General features: G+C 52.5%; 1 non-coding gene across 1 annotated transcript in view; it reads left to right on the top strand.

Annotated features, from left to right (window-relative positions):
• Positions 1–4,683: 4,683 nt before the first annotated feature.
• Positions 4,684–5,000, top strand: part of LOC124608816 — a 1,910-nt gene continuing 1,593 nt past the window's right edge. Inside the window, exon 1 of the ribosomal RNA XR_006979379.1 lies at positions 4,684–5,000. This exon is cut by the window's right edge and continues 1,593 nt beyond it. This is a non-coding gene — a ribosomal RNA (small subunit ribosomal RNA).

Here is a 5,000-nt window from a genome sequence, read left to right as displayed (position 1 = left end):
ACCACAGCACCCCAACGCCAGCGCCTCTGCCGCACGAAATCGTCGACCGGCAATCACTCCACCGGCGCCCCACCCCAACCGCCCAACTCGCATCTCCAGCGGATGAACGGCGGACTTTTCCCGCAGTCGCAATGTGCAATCCACCCCTATAACTTGCGTTTCATGAAGAGTTATGTCCAATATGCGACATTCCCGCTGTCCCTATGCATGAGCTGCGAGCTGTACCAGTTACGAGCTAGAGACGCGATCGCGTTGCTCTCTGTACGAATGCCGATGCTGAGCGGTCAGCTAGGAGGCGCTCCATCCATGTCGGTACCGGTGGGCGTTGCACTCGCAGTCGCAAAAACGTACGGCAAGTATATTACTCGGAAGAGTTTATGACAGTCCAAGCCCCCCTGCGTGGGGAGCGTCTTTCTAGGCCATGACCCACCGGAAGGGCGCAGCGTCCCCCACCCCAGACATGTGACGTCACACTATCGGTATTGACGACTCGACTCATTGTTTATAATCATTTGCCATACACCGGTGGAAGCTGCCGAGACGAGTAGCTACATAGCGCGCTCGCCGTGTCACTAATGTACAGAGATACAACAGTTTCGACTGGAACCGGATTAAACGTATACACGGCGCTGATTAGTAATAGATAGACCCATCAGAATACAGATAATATATACAACTGTCCGTATACATGCTGAAAGACTCTGCTCACAATCACAACCACACGTCAGCCACACACTCTTATCACGCACTACTCTCCGCCTGTAACACGCACACAGACAATATGTAAGCACCAGCATGGAACAACACCCAGTGCATCCTCTCCGCCACATGAGACAATCCACACTGTCATAACCAGACTGGGAGGTCCACTCAGAAAACGGAATATCACACCCTCCCGACAACCACCATTGCTCAGCTAAGCCACCAACACCCACACATGTCCTACACAGGGGTGCACCCAACATCACAATACTGCCTCCTCTCACAGCACACAAACAATGGCAGGAATGAAAGACACAGGTCTGCCACAAGCATGGAATCGGAGCGCCGCCTGTCATGAGCCAAAGGTGCATCCTGACGTGGCAAATCAGATGATGCCGCAGGAATCCACTTACTATAATCACAATCAACAAACCGGCCGCCCCGCCCCCCATTAAACCTTTCCTTACAACAATGTGTACCTTAACCTAACCTATATCGTACCGTAACCTAACCTATATCGTACTGTAACCTAACCTATATAGTACCGTAACCTAACCTATATCGTACCGTAACCTAACCTATATCGTACCGTAACCTAACCTATATCGTACCTTAACCTAACCTATGTCGTACCTTAACCTAACCTATGTCGTACCTTAACCTAACCTATGTCGTACCTTAACCTAACCTATGTCGTACCTTAACCTAACCTATGTCGTACCTTAACCTAACCTATGTCGTACCTTAACCTAACCTATGTCGTACCTTAACCTAACCTATGTCGTACCTTAACCTAACCTATGTCGTACCTTAACCTAACCTATGTCGTACCTTAACCTAACCTATGTCGTACCTTAACCTAACCTATGTCGTACCTTAACCTAACCTATGTCGTACCTTAACCTAACCTGTGTCGTACCTTAACCTAACCTGTGTCGTACCTTAACCTAACCTGTGTCGTACCTTAACCTAACCTGTGTCGTACCTTAACCTAACCTGTGTCGTACCTTAACCTAACCTGTGTCGTACCTTAACCTAACCTGTGTCGTACCTTAACCTAACCTGTGTCGTACCTTAACCTAACCTGTGTCGTACCTTAACCTAACCTGTGTCGTACCTTAACCTAACCTGTGTCGTACCTTAACCTAACCTGTGTCGTACCTTAACCTAACCTGTGTCGTACCTTAACCTAACCTGTGTCGTACCTTAACCTAACCTGTGTCGTACCTTAACCTAACCTGTGTCGTGCCTTAACCTAACCTGTATTGCGCCTTAACCTAACCTGTGTCGTACCTTAACCTAACCTGTATTGCGCCTTAACCTAACCTGTATTGCGCCTTAACCTAACCTGTATTGCGCCTTAACCTAACCTGTATTGCGCCTTAACCTAACCTGTATTGCGCCTTAACGTAACCTGTATTGCGCCTTAACGTAACCTGTATTGCGCCTTAACGTAACCTATATTGCGCCTTAACGTAACCTATATTGCGCCTTAACGTAACCTATATTGCGCCTTAACGTAACATATATTGCGCCTTAACGTAACCTATATTGCGCCTTAACGTAACCTATATTGCGCCTTAACGTAACCTATATTGCGCCTTAACGTAACCTATATTGCGCCTTAACGTAACCTATATTGCGCCTTAACGTAACCTATATTGCGCCTTAACGTAACCTATATTGCGCCTTAACGTAACCTATATTGCGCCTTAACGTAACCTATATTGCGCCTTAACGTAACCTATATTGCGCCTTAACGTAACCTATATTGCGCCTTAATGTAACCTATATTGCGCCTTAGCCTAACCCACATTGCGCCGTAACGTAACCCACATTGCCCCTTAACGTAACCCATATTGTGCTGTAACCCAACACACGTTGGGCCTTAACCCAACACACGTTGGGCCTTAACCCAACACACGTTGGGCCTTAACCCAACACACGTTGGGCCTTAACCCAACACACGTTGGGCCTTAACCCAACACACGTTGGGCCTTAACCCAACACACGTTGGGCCTTAACCCAACACACGTTGGGCCTTAACCCAACACACGTTGGGCCTTAACCCAACACACGTTGGGCCTTAACCCAACACACGTTGGGCCTTAACCCAACACACGTTGGGCCTTAACCCAACACACGTTGGGCCTTAACCCAACACACGTTGGGCCTTAACCCAACACACGTTGGGCCTTAACCCAACACACGTTGGGCCTTAACCCAACACACGTTGGGCCTTAACCCAACACACGTTGGGCCTTAACCTGCTCTGTAATTGTCATACGACGCGTTAAAGTAGTGTAGTGTTGCCTAACTGCAACCCCCGCAATATAGTTTGCTACTCGCACTGCCCGGTCCCCAGTGTATCGCTTCATGTTAAACACCTTGCAGCTATACACTGTAATGTGGATGGCAGCAGGACGTACATGCTCAATGCCCTTTGCAGTTGTTCATTGGCATTTGCAGTTGTTCATTGGCATTCGCATGGCGAAGCACTTAGCCTACGCTGTGGTACGGCCTGTGTCAACTGTCCGCTGATGTTGTATGTCCAAATCACACACTGTACTGCACATTGGTCCTCATGTACTGAATGATACATCGTGGTACATGTGACCGTACAACGACTGCGCCAACAACGGCGAACCATGCGGTCCAAATGTTGTGCACTCAGCTATGTGTCGTCTCCCTATAAGAGCTGGATTGCAGTGTGGTATGCCCTGGATGGCGATCAGCATGAGCCGTCTGTTGATGTAGTGGCGCGTGTTGTCAGACGTAGTCGTCTCTTCTCACACACCGTGATAGCATGGTGCACTGCGTTCCACATCTGCGACATGCGACAGAGGCCGGTTGACAGTCGTTCGCGCAATGGACATCGCATACGTACGGGGGCCACCTTCCACGTGTTCGCGAAGCGTGCACATGTTGTTGCGTGTATGTGGGCAGACATAGTGTGTCGTGACACCTGACACAGGCATGCAACAATCGTTGAATTTGCAAATGGCGATGGACGCCTACGTTTGCTGGTGACGTTACGCAAATGAACAACTGGTAAACCGTTGTGGTGCGGTTGTTCTCGCTAGGGGTGAATCAGTGATGGCGACGATCGGTTGAGCTACCAACCGGTTGTTGCAGCGATACCCACCATGCCCACGAACGTGAATGGCATGTGGGTGTGAAGCGATACGCGGCGGTGGCTGGGTGGGACCGTCCCCGGCCGGCGAGGGGGGGCCTCCCGGCGTGCTGGCCGCGCGGTGCGTGGGCGCACGCGCTACAGCCGGCTGGTGGGGGCGGCCAGTGGCAGGCGCGCCGGCCGACGGAGCCGGCAGGCGGCGCAGCTGCGCGCCGGCGCACCCTGCACGCGGCGCCGTGTGGCCAAAGTAGGTCCTCGCGGGCCCGGTGCGAAGCGCGGTGGACATCTGCAGTGTGCTGGTCCGATTGAGGACTGTGTGCGCTGAGGATGCGCCGCCGCCCGGCGCTCGGCGCCGCGACGCCGTCTGCTGCTCGGTCGCCTCTGCGGTTCTCGCAGGTGGTTTGTATCGCAGCTGTGCGGACGTGTTGGCGCGTGCGCTGTGCTGGGAGAGTTCGCTTCGGCACCCAAGTGGGGCTTTTGTCCTTCTGTGGCGCTGGCGTTGGAGCTGCCGGTCACCGTAGGTGGCGCGTGTTGTCTCCCGCCGGCAATGCCACGACAGCACGCTCCCGGGCCTCTGTCGGCAGCGGCAAGCTCAGTTGGGAGCACGGGTGGTCGCACCTAAAGCGTCTACTCGCCAAACTCCGGGCGATTGCGCCTCTCTCGAACCCGACCAAGTACTTAGGACGGCGCTGCGCGCCGCCGGGACCTGAGAGGGTTTCGAGGTGTATTGTGCAGGGGAGCTCAGCCTCCTCCTGTTTGCAGAATAATTGAGCGGACGCTTGCGTGTTCGCGCGGGCCCCCGGGACACACTCCCGGGCGGCCGGCTGCTCAGCTCTAGTTGACGCAGCTCCCTGGTTGATCCTGCCAGTAGTCATATGCTTGTCTCAAAGATTAAGCCATGCATGTCTCAGTACAAGCCGCATTAAGGTGAAACCGCGAATGGCTCATTAAATCAGTTATGGTTCCTTAGATCGTACCCACGTTACTTGGATAACTGTGGTAATTCTAGAGCTAATACATGCAAACAGAGTCCCGACCAGAGATGGAAGGGACGCTTTTATTAGATCAAAACCAATCGGTCGGCTCGTCCGGTCCGTTTGCCTTGGTGACTCTGAATAACTTTGGGCTGATCGCACGGTCCTCGTACCGGCGACGCATCTTTCAA

The sequence above is a fragment of the Schistocerca americana genome, chromosome 3, assembly GCF_021461395.2.
Source record: "Schistocerca americana isolate TAMUIC-IGC-003095 chromosome 3, iqSchAmer2.1, whole genome shotgun sequence".
NCBI classification, from domain to species: Eukaryota; Metazoa; Arthropoda; class Insecta; order Orthoptera; family Acrididae; genus Schistocerca; species Schistocerca americana.
The sequence above is the reverse complement of the archived record's forward strand: the minus strand, read 5'-3'. Positions and strand labels throughout refer to the sequence as shown.